This window comes from Schistocerca serialis, chromosome 9, assembly GCF_023864345.2.
Source record: "Schistocerca serialis cubense isolate TAMUIC-IGC-003099 chromosome 9, iqSchSeri2.2, whole genome shotgun sequence".
In the NCBI taxonomy this organism is placed as follows: Eukaryota; Metazoa; Arthropoda; class Insecta; order Orthoptera; family Acrididae; genus Schistocerca; species Schistocerca serialis.
In genome coordinates this window covers 7,628,792-7,645,176 of record NC_064646.1, presented here as the reverse complement: position 1 = coordinate 7,645,176, position 16,385 = coordinate 7,628,792, and positions in this window count along the sequence as shown.

Sequence of the window (16,385 nt, the reverse complement as noted above, 5' to 3'; positions counted from 1 at the left end):
TATTCTCCCCTTATCCAATATATGTCTACATACGGAATTCAATGTACGTAGTGAGTATATGCCACATATCTCTCTAAGTATGGTCTCAAAGATAACAGGAAACTGTACTACGAGACACTTTGTTCTGACAAGCAGTTGCGCATTTTCTTACTGTGACATTAGTGTCCGAAACGAAAGGTAAAAGTGTGGCTGCGAATGGTGACATTGCACTTCACACATAACTGAAATAAGTAATTGTTCGCTGATTATCATTAAACGTATTTTAAAGATACGGCCATTCTCATTCCATTTAGCACTTTACAGTCTTATAAAAGGTGCACGGGAGAATCTGTATACTGCAGAGGTAAGACACTTTTGTTTTTACCACGAGACAAAGGACCCTACTGTTATCGTAGAGGAATGTCAATGTACAGAGCTATAACTAGATTTTAATTATCTCATAGTTTCTATATTTTCTAGAAAATCATTTTTAATCATCGTCAAGGATTTTACACTCGACAGACACATAGTTTGATGTAGACGCGCAGTGTGTGTAAGTAATCTCACGTTTCTACTGAAGCGAGTATACAGTGTTCTTGTGTTACCGATGGAGGTAAGCACAGGTTTATCGAAGATAAAGTGCTAATCACTCTTAAGGTATGCCCATATTTACTAGACTTTTTTTGCTTTGGGTGATTGTTGCTGTCGTATCCCTCCTGGGACACGCCGTATACAACATATCTTTTTCTACGAAGGACGAGAAAAAATTTTCAGGCTGTACCTGATTACACCAACTTCCTGTACGCCTTTTCAAGGATGTCTGTAGTTCAGCATTAACATGGGACTCGATGGGGAACGCTGCCTTTGTGGGTCAGCAATTTGCGTCCGCCTGTGAGTCTTGGCACCAGCTACGGAGAGAGAGCCGGTCGTTTTCCGGTGGAGGGAAACTGCAGCTGCAAGTCGAGTATTCGCGACGTCTTTGTCTCCAACAAGAGACCCACTTAGCGAGAAAGCTCGTCTTAACAAGAAAGATGCCTCGACCCGGCTGTGCGCGCCGGCAGTCAGCCGTAAATCGCCCCTGCACAACTTGACGCTACCTTGTCAACCAACCAGAATGTCGGCGGCTTTTTGCGGGCGCCTTCTACTCACAGACCTCTCCAGCTTCAAAAAGGTACGCGTACTGTAAATGGGCCTCAGGTGTACGACATCATTTCCAAGGTTCAGGTGTAGTTTCTCAGCCGGCCGGAGTGGCCGAAGCGTTCTAGGCGCTACAGTCTGGAACCGCGCAACCGCTACGGTCGCAGGTGCGAATCCTGCCTCGGGCATGGATGTGTGCGATGTCCTTAGGTTAGTTAGGTTTAAGTAGTTCTAAGTTCTAGGGGACTGATGACCTCAGAAGTTGAGTACCATACTGCTCAGAGCCATTTGAACCATTTCTGTAGTTTTTCATGTCCCACACGATGACGCCTCTCTCTTGTCAGTTGGTGACCGCGGTAGTGCAGTGGTTATGACAATGGACGCGGATTCGGCAGGTGGTCTATGCTATTACAGCACTACTGAGAAGCATATGAACATCATAAAAATCAGTAAGGACAAACACGTCGTGAGTTTCCAAGGAAACTTCCATATACAAAAAAGCATTAACACAAAATAAACAGTTGTTGAATCACCAAATAAACATTAAAACCAGACACTGTATAAAAAAGTGGAAGGAACCACATAAAAAGGTCTTTCCATCCGTCAGCCTCTTTCAACACCCCCCCCCCCCCCCCCCCCGTTCATTTCACTTCTTCTCCCTCACCTTTTTCTTCCAACTCACTCTCCATTATACTACTATGCACTTACTGTCCACCTCATCTTTGCTCCCCCCCCCCCCCCCCCCCCTCCCAATCCTCTACTCACCACACAAAATTTAAATTCCATCACTACTCCATTTCTCTTACAAAGTATATAAACACACAGGAACATAATTGAATAGAGTAACACAGATATAATGAACTACAGAGAGAGGAGGAAAAATGATATAGATCAAAGAAAAACTGGTGGCAATGTTCAAATGGCTCTGAGCACTATGGGACTTAACATCTATGGTCATCAGTCCCCTAGAACCTAGAACTACTTAAACCTAACTAACCTAAGGACATCACACAACACCCAGTCATCACGAGGCAGATAAACTCCCTGACCCCGCCGGGAATAGAACCCGGGAACCCGGGCGTGGGAAGCGAGAACGCTACCACAGGTGGCAATTTTGGCAACACTATAAAACACGATACTCTATCAGAAGTAAACAAATAAAACAGTGAACAGTAGTGTAAGTAATTGCGCTGTGTTATAAGCCAAAAACAGAGATTTTTCTGCCTAACGAAGAAAGGAATCAAAAACGTGCCAGCAGACGGCATTTTGTGACGTAGGCGAAAACCAAGCAGAAATTAGCGAACGTAAAAACCGAGAATTTGTTAATGGACTGTTTTTTGATCTAGTACACAAATCAGATTGTAATCATCTTCAATTATAGACCATTGATGATGCTTTATTTCAATAAAGCGAAAAGCGTTCGGTGAGAAAAACACGCTTTTCTTGTAGTTGTAACGACGGGAGGAAGTATCTCAGAAAACGAAAGCTTAGATGTGGTGACACACTGGCTAATAGCGTCGACCTTCGTGTAAGCTAGGTTGCAGCTGACTGGTTGAGCGTTGGCATTACATCGAATGTGAACGTGACGATCATACGATGGGTTTTAACAGACTGAACGTCTCTGGCCATCTTACTCACACCCCCGGTCGCAATATATGAATCCCATCTGTTCGCATGTAGTGCAAATCCCATGTGCAAGTATGACAACGTTTTCTAAATACAGGGTTATTACAAATGATTGAAGCGATTTAACAGCTCTACAATAACTTTATTATTTGAGATACACTCCTGGAAATTGAAATAAGAACACCGTGAATTCATTGTCCCAGGAAGGGGAAACTTTATTGACACATTCCTGGGGTCAGATACATCACATGATCACACTGACAGAACCACAGGCACATAGACACAGGCAACAGAGCATGCACAATGTCGGCACTAGTACAGTGTATATCCACCTTTCGCAGCAATGCAGGCTGCTATTCTCCCATGGAGACGATCGTAGAGATGCTGGATGTAGTCCTGTGGAACGGCTTGCCATGCCATTTCCACCTGGCGCCTCAGTTGGACCAGCGTTCGTGCTGGACGTGCAGACCGCGTGAGACGACGCTTCTTCCAGTCCCAAACATGCTCAATGGGGGACAGATCCGGAGATCTTGCTGGCCAGGGTAGTTGACGTACACCTTCTAGAGCACGTTGGGTGGCACGGGATACATGCGGACGTGCATTGTCCTGTTGGAACAGCAAGTTCCCTTGCCGGTCTAGGAATGGTAGAACGATGGGTTCGATGACGGTTTGGATGTACCGTGCACTATTCAGTGTCCCCTCGACGATCACCAGTGGTGTACGGCCAGTGTAGGAGATCGCTCCCCACACCATGATGCCGGGTGTTGGCCCTGTGTACCTCGGTCGTATGCAGTCCTGATTGTGGCGCTCACCTGCACGGCGCCAAACACGCATACGACCATCATTGGCACCAAGGCAGAAGCGACTCTCATCGCTGAAGACGACACGTCTCCATTCGTCCCTCCATTCACGCCTGTCGCGACACCACTGGAGGCGGGCTGCACGATGTTGGGGCGTGAGCGGAAGACGGCCTAACGGTGTGCGGGACCGTAGCCCAGCTTCATGGAGACGGTTGCGAATGGTCCTCGCCGATACCCCAGGAGCAACAGTGTCCCTAATTTACTGGGAAGTGGCGGTGCGGTCCCCTACGGCACTGCGTAGGATCCTACGGTCTTGGCGTGCATCCGTGCGTCGCTGCGGTCCGGTCCCAGGTCGACGGGCACGTGCACCTTCCGCCGACCACTGGCGACAACATCGATGTACTGTGGAGACCTCACGCCCCATGTGTTGAGCAATTCGGCGGTACGTCCACCCGGCCTCCCACATGCCCACTATACGCCCTCGCTCAAAGTCCGTCAACTGCACATACGGTTCACGTCCACGCTGTCGCGGCATGCTACCAGTGTTAAAGACTGCGATGGAGCTCCGTATGCGACGGCAAACTGGCTGACATTGACGGCGGCGGTGCACAAATGCTGCGCAGCTAGCGCCATTCGACGCCCAACACCGCGGTTCCTGGTGTGTCCGCTGTGCCGTGCGTGTGATCATTGCTTGTACAGCCCTCTCGCAGTGTCCGGAGCAAGTATGGTGGGTCTGACACACCGGTGTCAATGTGTTCTTTTTTCCATTTCCAGGAGTGTATTTTCACAATGCTTTGCACACACATACACAATCTCAAAAAGTTTTTTTAGGCATTCACAAATGTTCGATATGTGCCCCTTTAGTGATTCGGCAGACATCAAGCCGATAATCAAGTTCCTGCCACACCTAGCGCAGCATGTCCCCATCAATGAGTTCGAAAGCATCGTTGATGCGAGCTCGCAGTTCTGGCACGTTTCTTGGTAGAGGAGGTTTAAACACTGAATCTTTCACATAACCCCACAGAAAGAAATCGCGTGGGGTTAAGTCGGGAGAGCGTGGAGGCCATGACATGAATTGCTGATCATGATCTCCACCGCGCCGAAAATTCAAAGCGTTTGACTTTGTCATCGGGTGTCAGGGCTTGTAACAATTGTAAACGGTAAGGCTTCTGCTTTAGCCTTTTCCGTAAGATTATCCAAACCGTCGGCTGTGGTACGTTTAGCTCCCCGCTTGCTTTATTCGTCGACTTCCACGGGCTACGCGTGAAACTTGCCCGCACGCGTTCAACCGTTTCTTCGCTCACTGCAGGCCGTCCCGTTGATATCCCCTTACAGAGGCATCCAGAAGCTTTAAACTGCGCATACCATCGCCGAATGGAGTTGGCATTTGGTGGATCTTTGTTGAACTTCGTCCTGAAGTGTCGTTGCACTGTTATGACTGACTGATGTGAGTGCATTTCAAGCACGAGATACGCTTTCTTGGCTCCTGTCGCCATTTTGTCTCACTGCGCTCTCGAGCGCTCTGGCGGCAGAAACCTGAAGTGCGACTTCAGCCGAACAAAACTTTATGAGTTTTTCTACGTATCTGTAGTATGTCGTGACCATATGTCAATGAATGGAGCTACAGTGAATTTACGAAATCGCTTCAATCATTTGTAATAGCCCTGTATATGCTTAAAGTGTATCTGAGAGGGGACGGGAGAGAGTACACCAGTATTGCCTAGTGGGATGAAGGAAAGAGCCTGAGAACCATATCTAGGACGGACAGTTCACCAGTCATCGTCGTTAATCCGCGATGCGGATTCGGTGCTGGTCAGGCTTGCCCCCCCCCCCTCCCCCAATCCCGGAAGTGGCACATTACCGCGCCCGGGTATCCGGGAGGTAATATGAATACGAAATCTCAGTTTCGGTTAACATACCGATCTGCAGCCTAGCCCGAGGTCTACGTTAGGTTGAAAGGTGACAGTTTGCTTGTGAGTTGGCATTCCAAAGAATGTGAATGCGAATTCGAAACCACAGATTTCCTGACATACTATTCCGCTGCGTAGCCCGAAGTCTAGATACGTACTGCGGCAAAAAAAGGAAGAATGAATTGATTGTTGGTGTTAATAACGATCATCCTCCTTTACCTCCTGTGCATTACTGCACATGACGTGTCACTGAGCACATTTGTTCTGTGCATGCAGTACACGCGAGGCGCCTAGTTGTTTCCACTGCACTGTGTGGAATACGAAGGTTCTGTTATAGATCACTAACCTGCTGTTTTCAAGTTGATGTCCCCAGCGCAGAAAACAGCACGCAGGTCGTAGGTTCTGTATCTTGAGGCTGAAACTGACTTTTAGCGAGGTTCTGTCCTGAAATAACGTATCACTTCTTTGGGATGACACTCGCGTATTTTAATATAGCCACACGAGAAGACTACATGATCTTAATACAACACCTTCTGATACAGCACAGTACATGATCAAACACAATGTTTAAGAAAATGTATCTTTACTCTATTTGTGGCACGTGTCTGTGCCTCATGACTAGGGGAGTGAATCTTTTAATACTGAATACTGGCAAACACATCCTGCCACAGACAACATGGCTCTACATCTCGACTGCCTAATCCAGAGTGACGAAGAGGAACTTAAATAAAAACTGGAAACACATCCTACGACAGACAACATGTCTGTTCTTCTCGGCCGGCCGAAGTGGCCGTGCGGTTAAAGGCGCTGCAGTCTGGAACCGCAACACCGCTACGGTCGCAGGTTCGAATCCTGCCTCGGGCATGGATGTTTGTGATGTCCTTAGGTTAGTTAGGTTTAACTAGTTCTAAGTTCTAGGGGACTAATGACCTCAGCAGTTGAGTCCCATAGTGCTCAGAGCCATTTGATCCATTTTTTTTGTTCTTCTCGACTGCCTAATCCAGAGTGAACAGCCCGAAACACTTCGAGCGCCATACCAGAAAAGGCGTGACCCGAACGCTTCCGAAGTGCTCCGTCTGCAATTTCGTCAATCTTTTGTTTTTGATTTAAATTGTTTTTAATTATTCTAAAATTACTGATTGATAGTCAGCTGTTGAGAGATATTTATATTAGAAAGTGAAGTCATTCCAATGAGTAGTTTAACTAGTAATAATAACTACACTTTAACGTTTTGGCGCCCTTGCTCCGAACACAGCAGCCAATCACAGAGCAGTAGCATTATGCAGGCGGTCTTTCTCACGGGAATGCTACCGAATCTAACATCTGTCACAGGTACCTCACACCACATTTCGTCATCTGTATACTTCTTCCATCTCCACTGCTCTGGGAACAGCTTCTTGGAGCCTAAATATGATGGCTGACGAAGCCAGAAATATTACAAACGGTTCAAATGGCTCTGAGCACTATGGGACTCAGCTTCTGAGGCAATCAGTCCCCTAGAACTTAGAACTACTTAAACCTAAGTACCCTAAGGACATCACATACATCCATGCCCGAGGCAGGATTCGAACCTGCGACCGTAATGGTCGCGCGGCTCCAGACTGGACGCCTAGAAGCGCTCGGCCACCCCGGCCGGCAGAAATATTATACATCTACATCTACATCCATACTCCGCAAGCCACCTGGCGGTGTGTGGCGGAGGGTACCTTAAGTACCTCTATCGGTTCTCCCTTCTGTTCCAGTCTCGTATTGTCCGTGGAAAGAAAGATTGTCGATATACCTCTGTGTGGGCTCTGATCTCTCTGACTTTATCCTCGTGGTCTCTTCGCGAGATATACGTAGGAGGAAGCAATATACTGCTTTACTCCTCGGTGAAGGTATGTTCTCGAAACTTCAACAAAAGCCCGTACCGAGCTACAGAGCGTCTCTCCTGCAGAGTCTTCCGCTGGAGTCTATCTATCATCCCCGTAACGCTTTCGCGATTACTAAATGATCCTGTAACGAAGCGGGCTGCTCTCCGTTGGATCTTCTCTATCTCTTCTATCAACCCTCTCTTGTACGGATCCCACACTGCTGAGCAGTATTCAAGCAGTGGGCGAACAAGCGTACTGCAACCTACTTCCTTTGTTTCCGTATTACAGTAGGGAAAATAATAGCTGGGCAATGAGTTGGCGTTCGAATCCTGCCTCGGGCATGGGTGTGTGTGATGTCCTTAGGTTAGTTAGGTTTAATTAGTTCTAAGTTCTAGGCGACTGATGACCTCAGAAATTAAGTCGCGTAGTGCTCAGAGCCATTTGAGCCATTTTTGAGTGGGCTTAGCGGTATCGAAGATTTCAGTTTCCGGTTTGAGTCTCCATCCGGCAACACATGCTGATCTTGGTCTTGTTATGTCTGTTGTGCCTTTCCTCGGCTGCCTTCCAGCCGTCCATCACCACGCTGCGCTGAGAGGAAGCTGGTGTCTGGACAGGAATGCACAGTCAAAGTGAGTGGCGCATTTGCGGGCGTGGCAGTCGTGCGTTGACATCGGCGTTGAATACGCCTACATACGGTGGGAGAGAGAGAGGTGCGGAGGAAAATAACGGACGGACAGAGGCGCGCGAACCGTTCTGCCGCAGTCCCGTTGTCGCGACGGCGCCGGAACAACGGCAGTCTCATTAGCAGCTGTGGGTCCGGCCGTGGAGGCCCCGGGGCGTCGTGTCGTGTTAAAAGACGGCTGTTCCGCTTTCACGCGCGCGGAAGCTCACTGAGTCAGGGCGAAACCGGCCGGCAAGCGGAAACGGCGAGACAGCTTACAGCCGCTCTATCCTCCCAAAACACACGCCCATTTCATCACCTGAAAGATACTTGTCAGTATATACACTACTGGCCATTAAAATTGCTACACCAAGAAGAAATGCGGATGATAAACGGCTATTCATTGGACAAATATATTATACTAGAACTGACATGTGATTACATTTTCACGCAATTTGGGTGCATAGATCCTGAGAAATCAGTACCCAGAACAACCACCTGTGGCCGTAATAAAGGCCTTCATAGGCCTTGGCATTGAGTCAAACAGAGCTTGGATGGCGTGTACAAGTATAGCTGCCCAGGCAGCTTCAACACGATACCACAGTTCATCACGAGTAGTGACTGGCATATTGTGACGAACCAGTTGCTCGGCCACCATTGACCAGACGTTTTCAATTGTTGAGAGATCTGGAGAATGTGCTGGCCAGGGCAGCAGTCGAACATTTTCTGCATCCAGAAAGGCCCGTACAGGACCTGCAACATGCGGTCGTGCATTATCCTGCTGAAATGTAGGATTTCGCAGGGATCGAATGAAGGGTAGAGCCAAGGGTCGTAACACATCTGAAATGTAACGTACACTGTTCAAAGTGCCGTCATTGGGAACAACAGGTGACCGAGACAGGTAACCAATGGCAACCCATACCATTACGCCGGTTGATACGCGAGTATGGCTATGACGAATACACTCTTCCACTGTGCGTTCACAGCGATGTCGCCAAACACGGACGCGACCATCATGATGCCGTAAACAGAACCTGGATTCATCCGAAAAAATGACGTTTTGCCATTCGTGCACCCAGGTTCGTCGTTGAGTACACCATTGCAGGCGCTCCTGTCTGTGATGCAGCGTCAAGGGTAACCGCAGCCATGGTCTCCGAGCTGATTGTCCATGCTGCAGCAAACGTCGTCGAACTGTTCGTGCAGATGGTTGTTGTCTTGCAAACGTCCCCATCTGTTGACTCAGCGATCGAGACGTGGCTGCACGATCCGTTACAGCCATGCAGATAAGATGCCTGTCATCTCGACTGCTAGTGATACGAGGCCGTTGGGATCCAGTATGGCGTTCCGTATTACACTCCTGAACCCACCGATTCCATATTCTGCCAACAGTCACTGGATCTCGACCAACGCGAGCAGCAATGTCGCGATACGATAAACCGCAGTCGCGATAGGCTACAATCCGACCTTTATCGAAGTCTGAAACGTGATGGTACGCTTTTCTCCTCCTTACAGGAGGCATCACAACAACGTTTCACCAGGCAACGGCGGTTAACTGCTGTTTGTGTATGAGAAATCGGTTGGAAACTTTCCTCATGTCAGCAAGTTGTAGATGTCGCCACTGGCGCTAACCTTGTGTGAATGCTCTGAGAAGGTAATCATTAGCACATCACAGCATCTTCTCCCTGTCGGTTAAATTTCGCATCTGTAGCACATCTACTCCGTGGTGTAGCAATTTTAATGGCCAGTAGCGTAGTATAAATATTGGTGCTCATTTCATCTCGTGACCCTCTCAACCTCCTCCTCAGAGTTCATTTTGATTGCAACGGCCAGTTAGTTTGGCGATCTGAGTACCCATCCCAGCGGGACACTGTTCGTAAGTGGTTCAGTTCTTAGCCGAAGCTCTCTTTGTCTGAAAGAGTTCAAGTTCTGTGGACCACCGTCTTCAGCACCGCATTTCTTTCTGGCTAGAGTTGCGCTCTGCCAAATCTTTAGTTCGGTAGTTTTGGTACACTATATAAATGACGTAGGATACTGGTTGTATTTATAGCATAATTAGGGAAGGAAACATGAATGAATTTGTAAGAGGAATCTGGCAGCCGACCATTTCTCTTTGTTCTTTCTTTTGTTTCGTTGTTTCTTTGCACAAAATTAGAACCGCACATAAAACAAATGATTCAAATGGCTCTGAGCACTATGGGACTTAACTTCTGAGGTCATCAGTCCCCTAGAACTTAGAACTACTTAATCCTAACTAACCTAACGACATCACACACATCCAAGCGCGACACAGGATTTGAACCTGTGACCGTAGCGGTCGCGTGGTTCCAGACTGAAGCGCCTAGAACTGCTCGGTCACAGCGGTCGGCAGAACCGCACATTATTCTGTTTTACAGCCTTACGTATTTTACATCCTTACAGAATATATATATGTAGTACTAAATGGAACGTTCTTCTTCATCATGATCAAAGACAAGAGTTTCCTGTTATTATTGATAAATGCAGAAGTTGTTTATGAATAACGGAGACATGTGTTATGTACGTCTGACAAAGCACTGTAGTGACGTCTGATATATATTTGTCTGCCATTTTTTATTTTATCTTTTCGTTAAGGAAATTGCATTTTATAACGCTATATGGTGAACTGTTTACTACAGCATCACTCTGTTATATGACACATACCAACATTTATGGAATAAAACCCGAATTAAACACTATCAGGTTTAATTTTGCTATAAATACTGTTTAGTATTATGTAAACAGATGGGTAGACCACATAACTAATGAGGATGTATTGAATAGGATTGGGGAGAAAGAAGTTTGTGGCACAACTTGACTAGAAGAAGGGATCGGTTGGTAAGACATGTTCTGAGGCATCAAGGGATCACCAATTTAGTGTTGGAGGGCAGCGTGGAGGGTAAAATTCGTAGAGGGAGACCAAGAGATGAATAAATTAAACAGTTGCAGTAGGTACCAGGAGATGATGAACCTTGCACAGGATAGAGTAGCATTGAGAGCTGCATCAAACCAGTCTCAGGACTGAAGACAACAACAACTATTAAGTAACTGATAGGAGTGTAACTATGTAGAACAAAAGTATTTCGTAGCTTACTTGACCTTTTATGTATCTTCACTCAGCTTTTATACGCTTTACCACTACCGGTTTGCAGGGAAATCCAGTAAAGAAAGCATTCGTTATGAGGTAACGCCTGACAGGTATGCAACACATCTAACCTACAGGCAATGCGGGTATGATCCTGACGAAAGCTACTGTGATGGTCTGCAGTTTCTTACGCTAGTTTTACAAGTATACAGGGCGTTTCAAAAAGAAAGAGCAGATTTCAAACATTTATTTCTCAAAAACTACAAATGATAGAAACACAATTCAAACGTTTCTTGTCAGAGAAAGGTTCAAAGTTTTTCAATGGTCCGCGCAGAAGTTCCATGCAAATCCGCAGTGGCGCTGGCGTTTGTTTGTAGGAAAATGGCGACGACACCACAGGAACGATCATTTTGTGTGCTGCAATTTGCAAAGTTAGAGTCCATTGTTGGTGTGCAACGTGCATTCCGCCGTCAATTCAACAAACAGCCGCCTCGTCATAAGCAAATTTATGAGTGGCATCACAGATTCGTAGAAGATGGTTGCATCTGCAAGCGAAAAAGCACGGGTCGTCCACGCACATCGGATGAAAATGTCGAGCGTGTCCGTGCAGCTTACGAAAGGAGCCCTAGAAAATCCACGACACGGGCAAGTCACGAACTAAACATGTCTAAAACAACGGTATGGCGCGTTCTGAGTAAGCGTCTGCACATGAAGCCGTACAAACTGCAGTTATTGCAAGCATTGCGTCCTGACGACCACAACAAAAGGTTCGAATTTTCAACTGCAATTCTACAGGACATGGAAGAGGACAATTTTGCCGAACGATTAATTTTTTCAGATGAATCAACGTTTCACATTTCTGGTAAAGTTAATCGGCATAACGTACGAATTTGGGCGAGTGAAACTCCGAGGGACGTTATTCAACATGAAAGAGACTCACCAAAGGTTAACGTCTTTTGTGCAATTTCGGTAAACAAAGTTTATGGACCTTTCTTTTTCATGGAGAAAACTATCACAGGAACCATTTACCTGGACATGTTAGAAAACTGGCTATTTCCTCAACTTCAGGAAGATTCAAATCACTTCATCTTCATGCAAGATGGCGCCCCACCACACTTCTCTGAACCTGTACGACGGTACCTAAATAACACCATTCCAGGACGGTGGATTGGAAGAGCAGGAGCACAAGATCAATGTCATCGTCTGTGGCCTCCCAGGTCACCAGACCTTACTCCCTGCGATTTTTATTTGTGGGGGTACATAAAGGACTGTGTTTATGTCCCACCTATGCCCGCTACTCTTCAAGAGGTACGACATCGAATTGTTGCGGCCGTGAATTCGGTAACTAAAGACCAGTTGCGTCGTGTGTGGCAAGAAATGAGATACCGGTTTGATATTTGTCGTGTAACAAATGGTGCTCATATTAAGGTACAGTTTTGATATTTGTTGTGTAACATTTGGTACTCATATTGAGTGAAGGACCGTTGGAATTGTGTTTCTATCATTTGTAGTTTTTGAGAAATAAATGTTTGAAATCTGCTCTTTCTTTTTGAAACGCCCTGTATAGGGTACGTCAAAAAATGTATACACACTTTGAACTGTCATAGACAATTTATTTCCCGTTCTACAAGGTTAAATATCTGTGAGAAAGTAATGTTATGTTTCTTCAACAGGTGGCAGCAATGGCAAGGAAGTAACTGCAACAGGGCAAACGTGCGTTTGAACTTTGAAGTGCGGAAGCAGATAATTAAGTGGTACTGCAAGTTTGAGAATGTAGCTGCGGTTCGAAGACAGTGGAGAAGAGAGTATGGTACAGAACCACCTTGAAGGTTAAGAATTACACGTCTACGAGACAAATTTGAAATTCATGTAACAGTGTGTGATGTGCATAAATGTCGATCAGGGCGACCTCGTAGAGCTAAAAGTGATGATTCCACAACTGCGGTCTTGAAACTGTTTCAGCGATCGCCTCAAAAATCTTCCAAGGCAAGCGGCACGTGAGAGTAATGTAAGTGATAGTAGTGTGCTACGCATTCTGAAGAAAGGCAAGTTTCGTGTGTACATTCCAAGGCCGGTGCAACAGCTAAGTGACGACGATCCATATCGAAGGTTAGAATTTTGTGAATGGATTCAGGAGATGGTGATACGTGAACCGGGATTTTTGGGTAGCATAATTTGGTCGGATGAAGTCCAATTCAAACTCAATGGAACTGTCAATAGGCACAATTGTTTGTACTGGGCTGAAGATAATCCTCACATTACAGTTGAAAAGGCTGTGAATTTGCCAGGTGTAAACGTGTGGTGTGGTTTGTCTGCAAGGGGACTCATTGGGCACTTCCGCTTTGAAGGTACTGTTACTGGAGAAACGTACCTAACAATGCTTGCTGACTCCATATTCCCTGCCATTCGTGCATTATACGGTAATGAGGAGATTTATTTCCAAGATGGCGCCCCACCGCACTATCAAAGGGAGCATACCTGGATCACAATATGCCAGGCCAGTGAATAGGATGCAGGGGACCAATCGAGTTTCCTGCACTCTCTCCAGACCTCACGCCACTGGATTTCTTCTTATGGGGCACAGTAAACGTTGAGGTGTACAAACGTAAACCACATAACCTGGACACACTTTGGAATGAGATTCAGGCGGTGTGCGCAGAAATCTCATTGGGCACTTCGGTACGATGTACGGAATCAGTGGTGACTCGTACTCAGAAATGTATTGATGCTGAAGGCCACCAGTTTGAACATTAATCACATTTGCAAAGTACATTTATTTTTCCAAATGGACTTTAAGCTTTTCATTTCCAGAAATTTAACATCGTAGAACGGGGAATAAATTTTCTATGACGCTTCAAAGTGTATATAGAGTTTTTTGACGAACCCTGTATTTGTGACGAAATGCGATGGCTCGAGGATATCAACAGCGGTGCGAGACCAGCAATAGTTCACAGTACGGCTGGAGTCTGGGCAACGAGAAGTCATAACAGCACAACTTGCAAGACGACTGAATCGGTTGTCGAAATATTAAGCATAATGTGGAAACAACAAGTCGGAAGAACAGCATCCATATCTGGCGCCGAGTAAACCTGAAGGTATTGGTAAATCTTAACCTGCTCCTGAACTGAAACGTAAGTACCGCGTTGGGTGCCCCGTCCGACCGGCCGCACTCGCTCAGATATTCCAGCGCCTTCCGCAGTTCAGGGCACGGGGAGGCCTCGCCTGCTCGATCGCTGGTCCGGCGACCCCGCTGCCTTCTTTGGCGACGTGTGGGCAGCCGCTACACCGCCACCCGTGTCCCCCGGCCCTGATGAATAATTCAAGGTGGGTGGCCGTATAGCGCCAGGACACCGGAAGGCTCTCGCGCGATCCCTGGCCACGCTGCTAAGGATCAGCCGCCGAAGAGCGCCGACAAAACCGCGACTCCACCCGCTGAATACATGGCGGCCCATTCTGTGGCGGGCCTGCGAAGAGTGGCCGAGAATTGAGGTCGCACTCTCTCTCTCTCTCTCTCTCTCTCTCTCTCTCTCTCTCTCCGTCCCCCAGTTTCTTTTCAACCAGAGGATGAAGTGAAGGAGGTGGGATGCTTTCCAGACATTGGGCGTCCAGAGCTGCTCCGTTTTATGGCATCGTATTTTACTAACAAGGGAACCTCCCAATCGCACCTCCTTCAGATTTAGTTAGAAGTTGGCACAGTGGACAGGCCTTGAAAAACTTAACACAGATCAATCGAGAAAACAGGAAGAAGTTGTGTGGAACTATGAAAAAAATACGCAAAATATACAAACTCAGTAGTCCATGTGAAGATAGGCAACATCAAGGATGATCTGAACTCAGGAGCGCCGTGGTCACGTGGTTAGCGTGAGCAGCTGCGGAACAAGAGGTCCTTGGTTCAAGTCTTCCTTCGAGCGTAAAATTTTATTTCTTATTTTCAGACAAGTATCAAAGTTCAGGCACTCACACATAATCAACTTCGCTCTACAAAATTCCAGGACATGTTCAGATTTGCTTGGACATTTGCAGTATTTGACGGTCTACTCACGGAAAAATTTGAAAACGTTAAAAACATATGTTTTGACAGAGCACAGGGAAAAGTGTGCGACTGTGAAACTGTTGCATTCATTTGTTGCAGTTTATGTGACAAACTCGTATGTTTTCATCACTTTTTTGGGAGTAATTCTCACATCCACAAGAAAACCTAAATCAGGCAATGTAGAAGAATCTTTTTACCCATTCGCCTATGGGATATTGTACCTCACAATGGAAGCAAGATCTAAGAAAAATGAAGACACTTCCGTACGAGTGGACAGCCTAGATGATACGCTCGACAACATAAAATGAACCAAAAGTTTTGAAGTTCTTAAAATAAGAGGTGTATACCATAGAAAAGGGTAATACATAATACGTACAAAAACGAAGAGGGAACATTAAGAACGAAACATTAAGAACGAAATGCTCGAATTAGAAAGGGTGTAACAGACATCGAAGAGCCAGCGACGGAAATAAAAGGAAGGTTCAAGATAAGACCAAAATTCGTAGTGAATGGATTCCGATGATGAGATTTCCTGATGACATTGCTATCGTTAGTGAGACTGAAAAAGAATTACAGGAGCTGCTGAACAGAATTAACAGACTAATGAGTACAGAACATGGATTGAGAGTAAACTGAAGAAAGACGAAAGTAATAAAGAATAGCAGAAAATAGATTAGCAATAAATTTAACATCAAAATTGGGGACCCCGAAGTAGATGAAATTAAGGAATTATTCCATATTGGAAAAAAAGAGAAAAAAAGGACATAAAAAGTAGATTAGCACGGGAAAAACGGACATTCCTGGTCAAAGGAAGTCTGCTAGTGTCAAACATCGGTCTGAATCACAGAAAGAAATCTCGGAGGATATACGTTCGGAGCAGTATCATAGTGATGCATGGGCGGTGAGAAAATTCGAACAAAAGAGAATCGAAGCATTTGACAAGTTTCTACAGAACTCTGAAAAATCAGGTGTTCTGATAAGCTAAGGAATGAGGAATTTCTCCGCAGAATTGACCAAGAAAGGAAACATGTGGGTTGCACTGACCAGGAGAGGTCAGGATGATAGGACAAGTGTCAAGGCATGAAGGAATAATTTCCGTACTACTAGAGAGGCCGGCCGGTGTGGCCGAGGGGTTCTAGGCCCTTCAGTCTGGAACCGCGCGACCGCTACGGTCGCAGGTTCGAATCCTGCCTTGGGCATGGATGTGTGTGATGTCCTTAGGTTAGTAAGGTTGAAGTAGTTGTAATATCTAGCGGACTGATGACCTCAGATGTTAAGTCCCATAG